General features: G+C 36.0%; 1 pseudogene; it reads right to left on the bottom strand.

Annotated features, from left to right (window-relative positions):
* Window positions 1–2,345: 2,345 nt before the first annotated feature.
* LOC149139178 (protein EXORDIUM-like 2 pseudogene) lies at window positions 2,346–3,656 on the bottom strand (annotated as a pseudogene).
* Between the last annotated feature and the right edge of the window lie 11,707 nt (window positions 3,657–15,363).

Below are 15,363 nucleotides of genomic sequence, written 5' to 3'. Positions count from 1 at the left end.
CAATTTTCATTTAGAAATTTGTATAACTAGCATTTGCACCAGATGTTGCAAAGGAAACGCCGTAAGGCATAAATTGACAAAAGCAAATAGAGCAAAAATACTTTGATAAAGAATAAAAATATATTAAACATTGAAATCAATGCCCCATTAACCGGAACCACTTTAGTATATTGCTGGGTTTACCCATAAATTGCAGGCTTCACAAGCTGAAGATGAGATTAAACTTTGGGGAGGTTCAGTAGATTCAATTAAAAACAGTTTAAGGAAGGTAGATAAAGCAAACCCTTTATAATTTACTATGTGATATCTTGTATTATACAGAGATGTTTATTGTTCAGAAGATTAATCCTCTCATGTTATATAGAGATGTTTATTCACAAGATTAATCTTGTGGCAGGACACTGAAAGAGATGATAGAGAGCAGTTATCTTCTGAAGTATGAAATGAGGATTGCTACACTGTTACTCTGAAGTGATGCATGTACTCTAATCCATCCACATCACTAGTTTCGGCAGATAATAGGCATTTTTAAGTGTATTTGAAGAGGACAATGACTTCATGGTGAATTTGATTATGGTGTCTTCTTCCACAATCAAGGACAAAAAAAGTCATTTTTTCAAGCTGCATTCAATTGTCTAGACAAATTTTTAATTCCCTCATTCGTTGTTTTCGTGGAATCACCCTGTTCTTTTATTGCAGGCTTTGACTTTTATAAATGTTGATTAATGGTACTCTATTTTCCATAACATCATGTGATTATCAGGTGATGTTGAAAAATATACAATCTTCTACCACATTCAAGGGCATGGAGAGTCATTTTGTCAAGTTGCACTGACTTGTCTATGCAATTGTTTAGTTCCCTCATTCATTATCTTCATGGAACCACCCTGTTCTTTTATTGGAGACTGACTATTACAAATGCTGATTAATGGTTTTCTATTTTCCCTAGCATTACGGGACTATCAAGTGATGTTGAAAAATATACAAATAGAAGGAAAACTTCACCATGTTTATGTAAATTTAAAGCACAGGACATATTTAAATGTGAAAATTATTTTTGTTTGTTTGTAGGGTTTAATCTTTATCAGGTTCTAGGTTTAAATTTCTTGGTGAAGGGTTGAGGATTGAAACTCTCCTATGGAACATCCAAACTCGATCAAACATTAGATACTTTTAATGACAACATCACACAATTGAATAGATTATTCTTCCATCCAACATAAAGCTGAACCGGACATGAAACTAGCCCAACCTAAACTCAACCTTCAACTTAATAAAAATATAAATAACAAAATTCAGATAGCTAAGAAGAAAAGGACTACTAAAGAGTGTATAAATAAAAAGGTATTAAAACTCTATAAACTCTATTCAAATAGTGTCTATATTCTAACTTCAAATAGCAAAGTAGCATAATTAATCTGTTCACGTACCTTGGTATCGTTTCTTGCCTCTTGGTTGATTATTCGGCTTTTACGTTGTGTGGGGGAACATTCGTGGATGTTGTTCACCACATCTACTCTCCTTTCTACTTGACTCGATGCCAAATGAAACGCCCAAATCGTTTGGGCAACCCTTTTGAATCAACGATCAACGGCTGAAATTGTTGCAATCGTCTAATATATAATCGTGTGGCTTACAAGATGACAGGTAGGCAGAGAGGGGAGTTGATCTCAGAGGGAACGCCTTACGGCGTAAATATAATCAAAACAATAAATAAACAATCTTCTTTTTAACCTTTTTATACCAGTTGTGATAGAATAAACCACTCGAAATAAGTAAATAACACCAAAATAATCACAAAACTCAAACATTTTATTGAAATAAATGATTGAATAGCTTTATAACCATAATTAGTTAATTGATTCCTTCATCATTGGGGTGAGGATAAATGATATATGACTTGAATAATATATATATATATATTAATAATATGACTTGATCTCAGAGAGAACGCCTTACGGCGTAATTATGGGAAAAAAAATATGATTGAATGGATGTGCTATCCTGTTTTTCAAAAGAAAAAAGACTGCATATACAGGGCAGGACGCATCTACAGGCATAGCCGATGCCCCTTCTCCGATTCCTAAAAGATAGCTGTGTTCTTTTCTTCCCGTAAAAAAGGTAGCTGTGTATTTCACTGAAAGATAGCTGTGTTTTTGCCTTGCTGAAAGAAAGTATGCGGAAAATGAAACAGTAGATACCGGGAAGATTTTATGTGAAACAGATTGAAATTTTGGTAGACAACTCCCATTTTTTCTATGAAACAAACAAATTGACAAAATAGGTAGTGGGAAAATTTTAAGTGAAACAGATTGAAAGAATGTGTTATAATATATTTTCAAAAGAATAAAAGAATGCATATACAGGACGGGACGCATCTACAGGCATGGTGGATGCCCCTTCTTCCTACGCCTAAATGTAGGCGTGCAATTACAATTACAAAAATGATTATACCAAAGGCTGGCAAGATTTGGTAGTGGGATCCCACATAGCCGGCAGCAGAAGTGCCCGTCCATTAACTCTGCGGGCATTGTAGCTCGCCCCACTTATTTTATCCATCAAAGGCTCCCTAGGGAAGCCTGGGTAAGCCCCCTTTCCATATATTCCGGAGCAAGCGGAGACGGCCTCTAAAGGTGCAGCGGCATCCCCTTGGAAGTAGCCGGTATTGAATGGATTGGTGGTTGTTCCTGCCAGAACGGTGGCCATGTTGATGATCATGCCATCAATGCCCACGTCTCCGTTTGGTGCCACCAGGGGAGGAGTCTGGGGTCCGTACATGGGCTGATGAAATGGCCACGCGCACTGTCCAGGGCACTGACTCGCAGAATTCCCAACCCACGCGTATGGAATTGGAAGCTGCTCATCATGCTTCTCGGCAGCCTCCTTCCCCTGCAACATTCGGCTTCCTGTACTATTGAGATTGAGAGTGGCATGGAATCCGCAGGAGCTCATGCAGAAACCCTCCACAGTGACATCCTCGGAGGTGAGAACCAAGTACACAGCATTGGCATTTCCGGGTGATTTCCGAGGAGGCAGAGCCCCCGACTTGAGGGCAGCTTCAACCAGAGCACCAATGTCAGTCCTCTTGAGTGACTTGCCGAGGGAGTATTGTTGGTCCACCTTCTGCTTTCCAAGCATCACAACACTGGATGTGGATGTGGATGTGGATGTGGATGTAGCGGCCTTGTTAGAGGGGGTGCCTTCATACTTGTGCGTGGTCTTCCACCAAGTGGAGGCGGAGGGCTGATTTGCTTTTCCCTCTGACGTCTTTGCCCCAAGAGATTGTACAAAATCCCCCACAATGGAGCATTGAACAGGGGTGAACTGCCCATACCATATCAGATGGAGAGGAATCACCCCACTGGCAGAGAGCAGAGGACCATCATGGTAAGTCAAAACAACAGATGGCTCTTCCACCAACGCAGCAAGTTTCCTGGACTGTCCACCAGCAGCAGCGGCGGATGCCCACAATACCGCCATACAAAACACGCCCATTTGCAGGATCACAGTCAGTCGAAGCCGCGAACCACAAGCAGCCATTTGAAGGCAAGCTGATAAAATACCCTGCAACCTTCACTATCACTATGGATCGATCAGAAGAGATCCAAAGGAATCAAACAATGAAGAAAGAAGCTACAATCAAGAAAGAAGTTACTGGTAGGGAAGAAAATACGGTTGTGAGATTGAAGAGCAGAGTAAAGGGATGAGGTTTAAGTAGGGGGGGTTGTGGAAGCGAGGACGCGGTTACGCAGAAGGAGGTGGTGACAGCAATGGACAGAGGGGTGCCATGCTCGCCGGCATTACAGAAATAATTAAGATGAAACTATTCGATGCCAAATGAAACGCCCAAACCGTTTGGGCAACCCTTTTGAATCAACAATCAACGGCTGAAATTGTTGCAATCATCTAACATATAATCCTGTGGCTTACAAGATGACAAGTAGGCAGAGAGGGGAGTTGATCTCAGAGGGAACGCCTTACGGCGTAATTAAAGAGTTGATCTCTCCTCATATTGTTTCAATGCACCTGCTTTAGGAAAGAGATTTATGCTCAATACTGCAACCTCCATTTAGAAATTTGTATAATTAAAGAGAAGATAACAAATGATTATTCTACTTTAACTTGGTGTTTAAAAATTAATTTTGAACGACCAAAATTAAGATTTCACTAACAAAATCAAATTCCAATAAAAAAATTTTCCAAAATGTATAATGTTTAGATAATTATTAAACTTATATCTATTACAGATTGAGGGATATCCTAAAATATGATGGTCAAGAAAGAAAGTCGATTATTTAACCGTTCTGAATCTCTATTTCTCTTGAAATCTGCCATCCACATAAAATCCACGTAAAAATGGCCTTAAACAAGACCTTATTTCTTACAAATAAATCCGATCGAAATTATCTTTTAATGGCTTTGCTTCTTTCAAAGTTGATCTCCCCTGACATTGTTTCAATGCACCTGCTTTAGGAAAGAGATTTATGGCTCGATACAGCAACCTCCATTTAGAAATTTGTATAATTAAATAGAAGACAACTAAAACTCAGCAAATGATTGATTTAAAATAAGTTGAAAAGAAATTTTTGCTCTTGTTTTTTAGTGAACAAATAATTTATTTTATTTTATTTTGGTGAATGAATAATATCGGATTTTAACAGATATCATTTTGGGATTCATCACTTCTGGGGCTTGCCCTTGTTAACCATGACTTTTCGGGAGGTCACCCATCCTAGATCACCTTTGGCTCAAAGAGTTTTCTCCACAATCAAGCCCACTTAGCTTGCTACCCCATTTTCATTATTTTTGGTTAATCTTAATCATCCATATAAGTATTTTTATTTTGGAATGATGCTCTTAAGATTTTAATTTAATTATCAATAATTATTAGGTGGATGGTAGAGATTTAACCTTCTTGGAATATTCTAAAATATTAATAGTAGTAAATGTCATATGAAATGAGTTATAGTTTTTGTGACATGTGGTATTGATATGTCATGGTATTGTAACAAATCCTATTTATAGATGAAGAATCTTCATTGCAAAGCGGAGGTAAACCTTAATGGATAAGAATTTTGTTCCATGTATTTTCAAATGTATACACGTTTAAATTATATAATAATTCTTTTTATAAAAATAATAATTTAAAATAATGTTGTAATTTAGTTTTTTTTATTATTTTTTAAATTTCAATAATGTGAGATGTATTATGAAAGAAGTTTATTGATGATTTTTATGTATTGATGTTTATTGGAATTTACCATCCATTTCACTTATATGAGTCCAATAGTTTACTCTAATGGGAACCTCATTCCCATTTCTTTCTCAACATATCTACGAAGGTCATGTATGGCATACTCCTCAACAATTTTCATGTGATATGTTCAAGGGGAAAATATTGACTATGATAGCCCCTAGTCATTTCTCCACCATTGTAAATAATGTAATTATTTGATTAAAAAAATGGGGCCAAGTTTAGGGACACAAATTCCAGAGTTGAGGGGGACTATTCCTAATTTTTATGGTTTTTTCTCAGCCAGTGAGGATGGCAAGTGCACAAAAGAGGTTCAATGGCCACATCACCAATCATAGGGCATCCATTGGTGACTGGATACATGCAGGAGTGTGTTGGCCACCCACTACAACAACAAAAAAGACACTAATAGACAAAAAATATGGGGGGACATAGAATTACATGACACCAATGTGATTGGCCTGCAATAACCTAGCCAAAAAAACACAAACAAAATGAAAAGTTATGGCCAAACTGGAAAATAACAACCTGAAGATGGGATTCGAGCAACTATAAGGGAGGCATAATAGGTAAAAATAAAGGGGGGAATGAACAATTACGAGGATACGTAGGTAGAGAATGAACTAATAAAGTACATAGAAGAAAAACACTAGAGAAAAAAGAAATTGGAGTAGACAAGACATGAACATTTAAGCTGAAGGTGATAATCACATTGTTGTTGAGGACCCATCACATTGTCACACAAGAGACGTGGGAATCTACACAGAAGGTGATCATCATATTACATTGAGGATCCTTCATGCAGATGCTAAAGAGGTTGTGATAACTTCCCAGAAGGTGATCATCATATTGTTGTTGGGGATATTTTCTTTTTGGATGTGACACTATCATTCACAACCGAGGATTTTTTCACATGCACTTGCTCAAGTTCTGGGAAGAAGTAGTCATAAAACCTCTTATAAAGCTACACTAGACAATTGACATGTGTCGATAGTAAAGTCGTTGAGGGAAAGCTTGGAAAATTACAGAGAGGAATTTTTGTGCACATCCTTGGACTGAAGAAAGCTGAAGGCAACAACATTTAAGAAGGAATCCTACTTTCTATTGTTGTCGTTCTATATTTTTGAGGTTGAGGGAGTAAACACATAGGACAACATCAAAACCACTTTGGAAGTTGGGATCTAGCCCTGCCGGCTTCAAAGAGGGATCTCTCTGTAAAATTTAGCTTTTTTTTTAGTGTAAATTTTAGGCTAGTTATGACTATACTCATTGTTTTGATTTGAATTGTTTGGTTGATTAAACTATCATAATTTTATTGGGCTATGGAGTCTATAGATTAAACTAGATTTGGCATCAAATTTTAGAGGAGTTTCACAAGGCAAGCTAGGTTGTCCTATTTGGATCTTTCATAATATTAGATGGATTGTGAAATAGAAGATAATGTAAGGCTCAGTAAAAATTAAGGAGAAATTAAGAATTCCTTAATTTGACTTCAGTAGAAAACATTAAAATCACCAACAGCCAGAATAGGGTGCTCTAAATAAAAAATCCTATTCCTCACAGTTTATGTTAAGTAATTTAGATTTTTAGAATAATAAAGAAAGAAAATCAATGTTTAAACAAATAAACGATAGAAACACATCACCATTTGGCACACCACATGAATCTTGTGAAAGGTCTCTGTATTATTGATGCTCCAGTACTTTGAAAAATTACAATATGCAGAGGAAATTACATTTAGAAATCAACCCTTAATACTTCAAACTGTGAAGTATTTATACTAATAATTACAAAATCGTTGTCTCAATAGACAATGTATTATTAGCCTAATTAAAAACAATAATATTTATCTCTGGTAGAAAAATAGGCCATGTAGATAGCTGGAAGGAAAGGTGGCTTTGTTTTGGTGTATTTGGTTGCTGAGTTAACTTGAAACTGTGTTGCGTTGATGTGCTGATTGTTGTGTTGGCTGATGTGCTAGCCGTTTCCTTACTGCAACCAAATTACTTTTTTAGTCCAGTAAATCACAAAGTTCTTCCCATATCTTTTCATCGGGCATGGTTAATTTAATCACTCTCTGGTAAATCTCATCAACCTCTGTGTATTTTGCAAAAGTTGGCTTCGCTGTAAAAACATCTTTTACCTCATTCTGGATGTAGAAATCATTTTCCATGATTTCTAAAAATGCTTTTTGCTTTCATATTGCCCTTTATCCCACTCAACTTGACACTGCTTTTAGCCATTTCTTTCATTTTCAAGGCATAGTCTTCTTGAGTGATCAATTTATCATCAATTACATAAATGTTAGGCAGCCCTTTCTATATTAATGCTTCAATTCTGTTAGAAAACATGTTTACTTTCATCTCTAACGTTTCACATCTTTCCTCTAATTGATCAATGAGGTTCATTTTAGTCAATACTTTCTTGACTTCTAAAATAGTGGCAGTCTTGTCACTAACTCATAATTCTTCAAGCTCATATTTTGATTTGGAATTCAGAAATCTGATAATGTTGGAAGCTTTTGTGGGCATCTCTCCAAGCTTTTCTCTTGAACAATGGTTTTCGTGACTTTTTCCATTAACTCCTTTTGTTCAAAGATGATTTGGATAGATGGCCAAATATCATTCATAGAGTGCAAAATACCCATCCAAATGGTTTCCTTGGCTTGGGCCAAGGTCTGACCAATGGAGGTATCCTTTTCTACCTTCTACAATTTCTCCAATAATCTCTATGATAATTTTTGTACTTCAGCAAGATGCGAAGCTTCAGCTTTGGCTTTCTGTGCTTCTAGGGCTTTGAGCTGCCCCTGCAAAGTCTTGTTCTCTTTTGACTGGATGGACATGTTCTCCAGTGTCTTTGTGACATGTTCAACACTTACGGTTTGAGTGGAAGAAGTATCTGCAGTGGTTGTCCCTGTTACTGGAATTTGGGAAATGGCTATGGCATCCAAGGGAACAATGGCCATCTTTTGATTACTTCTTTCTCCTTTATCATCTTCTCCATCTCTGCCTCCATCTATCTAATCTGTATGTTCTGTTGTATAATCAGCTTCATCATGTCAGCCTTATGTGCCTCATTTTCTTCAGTGTCCTTGGTTAATGGATCCTTTGTGGCTGTGAGCTTAAGCTGCTTTCTTAATGCTGCAATATCCAAATTCTTCTTCTTGATAATCTCTTCTACAGCATTAACATCTTTAGGATCATATCCTATATTTACCACCAAATCATCCAAAGACTTGATCCTAGTATCATTTGCTAAGGATGATACATTTTCCATTTTTAATTGTGACTGAACATTGGCAAATGAAACTTGCAACTTGGACAATCACATCGCAGTATTAGTCAATGTAGATGATATGATTTCACCAGTTTGCTTATGCATCTCCATTTGATCAATGGGATAAATGTATTTGGTGTTAAACTCAAATGTAGTGCTCTTGTAGTCTTCTTTTGTTTTTGGCTGTGGAATTTGGGCCTCAAGGAAGGCCATTTTCATCTTTACATGCTCCGTGTCAAACACTGATAACAATCTACTCTGTGAGGTGGAGGTCTACTTCCAAAGCTGATTATAAGTATTGTTTTTAAGAATCTCATTCTTCAACTTAATTTGTCTGTACCTATCAAAAGCATTCTTTTCCTTCTCTCCTTGGACATTCTGAGAATCCAACTCTGATTCCTTTTGACCCTGTAAGGATGAAGGTGCAGTAGAGGATGTTACAATTTTGATGCATGTAGGTGGTGAGTTTGTAAATATGATTGCAGCATGTTCTTCTATCTCTTTGTCTATTTCTATCCTAGGAGTCAATTTTGGTCTTTCCCTGTAGCTTATCCTAAAATACTTAGCTTCACTACCTGTTGTTGATGAAGATCCCTCCTCCCTTTATCTCTTACTTGTTTTCTCCTGAGGAGTGGAAGTCTGCAAACTGGAAGTAGAAAAGACTTGTTCTTCAGCTTCCTACAAGGTGTTCTCCATCGATTCTAACTGATTAGCATACTTTTCTATCTCAGGCCTTGAGGTATGGATGTAGATAGTACTTTTATTTTCTACTCTCAGCTTTGAAATAATACCACAAGGGTCATAAGACCATGTAAAACTTAGGTTGGACTTCATTTCTTTAAGAATTTTTTCTTCTTCTTCACATGTTGCCCTGGAATTGCATACAAATGAGCCCACCTATGTCTTTATACGAAACTGTGATTTCTTTTTAGCCACCACAAAATGAATATCATCAAAATTTAACATCTGTGTGATGTATTCTAGGGAAAAAAATCCTCATGGGGAGGTATTTAGGGAGTTTGTATGGTGCCAATTCGCAACCATAAACCCTAGTTTCTGTATAGTTTGGGTATAAATACCAATCCCTAGTCTTAGCTTGATCTGTTAGATGTAGAATTCTTTTAATACCTTCACTAATAATGGGTTGTATTGAGTTTTTAAGAATTTTCATGACTCGGTGAAAAAACTTCTCAATAAACTGCTTGTAAGAAAATTCCTGCTACTCTTTCATGACCAGTGAGGTCCAAAAAATCACTGGCTGCTAGTTTCCTACATCATCAAGCTTCTGCATTGAAAAATTGAACTTATCTACTTGATAATAAAGGAACATATAGATTAAAATGGAAGTGTAATTAAACATCTACTCTCTGGGGAATTTTATAAATTATTCATGAATTTTATCAACCAAGAATTGACTGAAATTAAATACAATGGATGGTTTACTATCTGTGGAAAATATGGAGAGGAATCCTAAAATGGGCTCATCTACCCACTAATCAAAATAATAACCCAAAATATAGGAAATTATAGATACAATTTCTTTAGCTTGATCAGGGAAGATGGAGGAAGGGTATGGAGGATTCTTCTTAGGTAACTAGGCATTTTCAGGCAAGAATATCTCGAAAATTTTGGCTCTGGTAGCAAAATATAGCTTCTAATAGAGCTGGGTGAGGGATTCTAAGGAGAAAGGGGCACTATTTTCCAAAGAGGAAGCTAGGATGATTTGATTTATATAATGAGCAATAATGATAAAGAGAATGTCACTAGATGGGGCCATGATAGCTCTTTGGGTAGGGACATAACAAGCCTGACATTTTTTGGTGAATTCAGGGGCTTAGAAGGTGAGAGGGAAGATATAATTAGGAAGGTTTGGCTGCGAGAGTCCAATTTCATCAGTTTGGTCTGCATGCTTGTCTTCCAGCCAATAATACAACTCTAAAAAATCAGAGTCACATTGGGTTTCACTAATCCAATAATCCATGTCAATTAAAGGGATGTGATCTAAATCTATGGAGCAAGGGATTAATGGATTAACAGTCTTCTCTCAGGTTTTTCTCTTGGGAGGCATGACTGTATTAACGAAAGTAACAGTAAGAGAAAAGATGGCTTACAGGGAAATAGCTCAAGTTGAATGAATTGTTAAACAAAATACTAACAATTCAGATGAGGTTCAAATCAAGAGAATGCTTTGAAAGTGATCGTTGTGACAAGTTGTGAATAACAGAGAATTAATAGTAAAAATGAGGAAAGTGAGAGGATGAGCAGTAAAAGGAGGAAATTGATGGTTCCTGAAAGCTTTTAAAAGGCAGATCATGGTGAAATCCATTGGAGGTTGTGTAGGACCGTTAAGTTTGAATGGTTACCTAGGAAGTGTGAATTTAATGTGGAACAATCATTTTCACCGGGAGAGCATTCAATTGGTTGACGGTTAGGTGACGTGGCGGAAGGTGAGAGGCGCAGGTATCATGGTGGGGACACGGTGAAGTAGGCGAGGGGAAAGTGGTTTCGGAGGGGGTAGCAGGTGGTAAATTGGACTGTAATGGGGGGGTGCGAAATTGGGAAAGGGTGCCATGTTAGGATGGGGCCTCGTGGAAGAAACCACATTTTCGGACCCCCCTCCTGATGATAAAGGCAGGATGGAGAGGGGGGGTAAAGAACAATACGGACCGTGCATCACGAGGGGGAGAGGAACCTAATGCTCTAACGACGTTATCCTTTAATCGAATACGACAAAGAGATTTGTCCATATACGCCTTATGATTTTTCCTTTTTGACTTAGGATAAAGGTGGAAGGTGAAATATAAAAAAAACACTTTATCCTATCATGCATATTTTCCTTTTTTACAATGTCTTTAAACTTAGGATAAAATGGCATAGGCAAATATTTATAAAACCATCTAATTTACATACCCTTAACTAAGCTAACATTTTATTTTTCTAAGGGGTGCACTTAGACTAGTAAAACCCACATTATTTTCTTTTATAAAAAACTATCTAACATATCCCTTATTCTCCTATTGATTCAAATTAAACAATTGAATCAATGTCATTTTCTACCTAAGCACTGATTTACCAAGATTATATTGTTTGGCAAATCTTTATTCTCTAACCTAATTTACGTAAATTTAAACAAGTTTAACCATGATTGTACTGTATGATTAAACAACTAACTAGTCATTGTGGCATTTTAAACAAGTTGCACACAATCTTTATTTATCAATGATGAAGAAAACTATCTATCAGTAGTGGCATTTAGACTTGCAAAACTTTAAGTTTTATTTCTTTTTTTATTTTTCTTTCTTTTGGCGGGGTTCAATCTTTTCTTCTTTTTCAATGTTTTTGTTTTTTCTCTCTTTTTTTTATTTATACTATCTTTTCATTTTTTATTCTATTTTTTATTTAACTTGGAAATAATTTGCAGATTGAAAATTGTTTACAATATAGGATTCCTTAGATAAAATACTCAATCACCTTGAGATCCTATAAATTATAGAACCGTAACATCTATAACACACATAGTAGAAAAATAATCTGGTTTAGCAATAGGAGTATTGAAAGAATTTCCTTCGGGTGAGGACCATAATATTTAGATTCCTTGTGGGTTGGAGGGTGGAGATGGCCTTCTCTAGATTCCCTTAACAACCAAGGTGGAGATTGTTCCTTGAATTCACGATAACGAAAATCATGAAGTCTCCTTGCTTATTTTTTGGGTTTCTACAATGAGTTTTGGACTCCCTTCATTGGGTGGAACTACTAGGTCTATATGATGAAAGGGTAGAGGTGAATCCTCTAGACTCCCTTGTGTTTGGTTGATGGTGGAGACCGAGGTCTCTAGAGTCTCTTATGCCTAATTGAGGGTGGAGACATAAGTATCTAGATTCCCTTATATTTGTTGAGGGTGGAGGTGGTAGACCTCTAGATTCCTCAACTGAAGATTGACTAAAATATATTCAACTGGAAATGTTGGTCTCATCCATTGAGCATACCTCTTCAATTCTGGAATTTGGCTTAGGGGTTATGGGGCTACAAGAAAAACCGCAGTGCAACCAAATCTATAATTGGGAAGAGAGTTGCAATCGTTGACTCAATTTCCCTGTCTTATTTTATGATAAGCATCTATCATAATTGAAGTGATCAATGAGTTTCATGTTTATATTGTTGGAATGGTTTATGTGTTATATTCATTGTGTAAAAGATGCCTTCTCATGGAATTGGAATTGCTCATGTTATGATTATACTTAGGCTATTGATTTGATTGTAGATGTTTGCATAATTGGATCCTTGCCTAATGTTATGACAAATAGCTTGTAATAAATATATAAATATATATATATATATATATATATAACTAAAAAATCCTACATGTTGTAGTCAAACCCTTAAGTAAACAAATTATATGTATCACAGGCCGCAACATAGTCATTGAGGGACTGATTGTAGTTACCGTGGAAAACCCTGGGCTACAAGGGCATAGATGAGCATTTATAGATTTCTCCTGCACAACTTCCTACTCCATATGTTTTTCAGGGACCATGTTTACTTTATAGTTTTCCTTCTTAGCAGATCGAGGTCCAATCTTGTTTAGTTTAAAGATATTATATTGCTTAGCCATCAAAATAATTCCTGACTAAATTATTGCGATTATGAAAACTTTTATAATGATTGTTGTTGTGATTTCAAATAAAAAATTGTGGCCAATTTGATGTGACTCAAGAATATTTTTATCCAAGAAAGAAATAATGATAAGCATGGCTACAAAAGAACCCATGAAAATGAAATGGACTTCGTTGTCATAGATAAAATTAGAGGAAAAACTACTTGCCATAACAAATAGCATGTTGATGTTAGCAATTAACTTGTGTTGAAAGGATGGGTTAGTTCGTTAAACTCTCTAAAAGACCACCTTGACCATTATACCACGTTAGTGATGCTACCATGCTTCGTCAGTCATAAAGTTATCTTACATGCTTAAAATAAAGATATACCAACATGAAAATAATAAGAATTGTAGTGAGTATTACCTTGATCTGAAATACACCATATTGATTCCCTTGATCTTGATTATGTACCTACAAGTAGTTGTCAAGAGTCAAAAGAGACAAAGATCAAAGAACATGCTCCACTATCCTAGACTAATCAAACATCCAAACTGAATAGGACCAATTTAAATTTGGACGACGAGCATATGGAATACTTTTAGGACCTGAAAATGTGAAAAGTTAATATGTTTGTTCATGTTCTACTTCCAATACATTAAACCTAAATTCAACCTATTTTGAATTATTAGAAGTTGCTCGCTATAAAAAAAGAGTGTCAAGTCGATCTCTCTATATTTCTAATTGGTCGCGTTTTACGTGGTATGTAGCGTGAAAAGAGAAAATAGGGCTTTTTTAACATGGACCTATTCTGAGCACTATGTTTTCTACATGGGAACCTTTCAAGTGGGCCGATAGACTAGCCAACGATCACTTTTCCTGAAGATAGATCTTGATAAGGGTTAATATTAAATTGATTGGTCTTTCATTTAAAAGATGTTGATTAATTTTGATTTTGGTCCATGGAACACCCTCTTCATTAATGCACTGACATTTCTATTGTTAATAATGTCTTATCTCTATTCCCCTCATGTAGCCATGTGACATGGATACCCCTTAACAATTTATTTTATGTTTCAATGAAGAATTATTTGGGTTATTTGTTAATATTTTTCTTATCTCCAAGGATAGATTTAAAACATTATTCTCTTCAATTGTTCAAATATGTTTAACAACCATTTATAGGTGAATCCCTTAACTAGGGCTCAGTTGATGGATATCTTCCACTTTTACACTTTCTTCTGTACTTTAAGTGTATAGTCCCCAAGTGATGAAAGCTCTAAACATATGGGACAACATAGATTCTGTTAATTGGAATGATGACCAGCCAAAAATCTTATTTGGGCCAAAAGTTGAAGGAAAACAACAGGAAAGGGGTGTTCCTCCTTTGTATGTTAACCTAAATATTCTTGATAAGATCCTCCATAATTCTATGTTATATTCAGGGGCTTCCCACAACTTAATGCCTAAAGCTGTTATGGAGAAGTTAGGACTTGATATTACCAGACCTTACAAAGAACTATATTCCTTTGATTCTAGTAAAGTAGATGTCTATGTCTCATAAAAGACTTGTGTGTTACTTTAGATCAAATCCCAACCAAAAGTCTGGTAATGGATATAGTGCTTGCAGATATTCCCACTAAGTATGTCATGGTATTGTCAGGCTCATGGGGAGAAAAATTACAAGGAACCCTACAGATGGATATGACATTTGCCACCATACCAGTTTTTGGGCAACAAATAAGATTATATAGGGAAACCTTGATGAAATTCATGGTGAGTAGTGAAGAGAAATCTCACAACTATCGTATTTATTCTATCCACTCAGATTTAGACTCTTTCATTCTTTATAATGATGGAGATATAAACACTCAGGTGATCAAAGAAGAAACTGAGATTCCTAAAATAAATCCAAAACAAACCCAAATAATAGAACAAAACACTCTTCTAGAACCTCTTTGGAACATGAGTTTTGATGGATCTTGTAGAAAATATGATTCTGGAGCAGGAATTTGGGTAGTAAACACAGGGAACAATCATGCTGAAGGAAATTCATAGAAGCTCAGCTTCCAATGTACCAATAACATAGTGGAGTATGAATCCCTTATATTAGGATTGCAATTGTTGAAGCAACTAGGTACCAAGAGGATCTCCATTCAAGGAGATGTTGAGTTAGTTATAAAACAAATTAAAGGTGAGTATTAACCTAAACATGCTAGAATGATAGCATACATGAAC

The sequence above is a fragment of the Pinus tabuliformis genome, chromosome X, assembly GCF_031772625.1.
Source record: "Pinus tabuliformis cultivar Carrire ecotype Pingquan chromosome X, CPIR1, whole genome shotgun sequence".
NCBI lineage: Eukaryota > Viridiplantae > Streptophyta > Pinopsida > Pinales > Pinaceae > Pinus > Pinus tabuliformis.
This window is presented reverse-complemented; position numbering and strand designations above follow the sequence as displayed.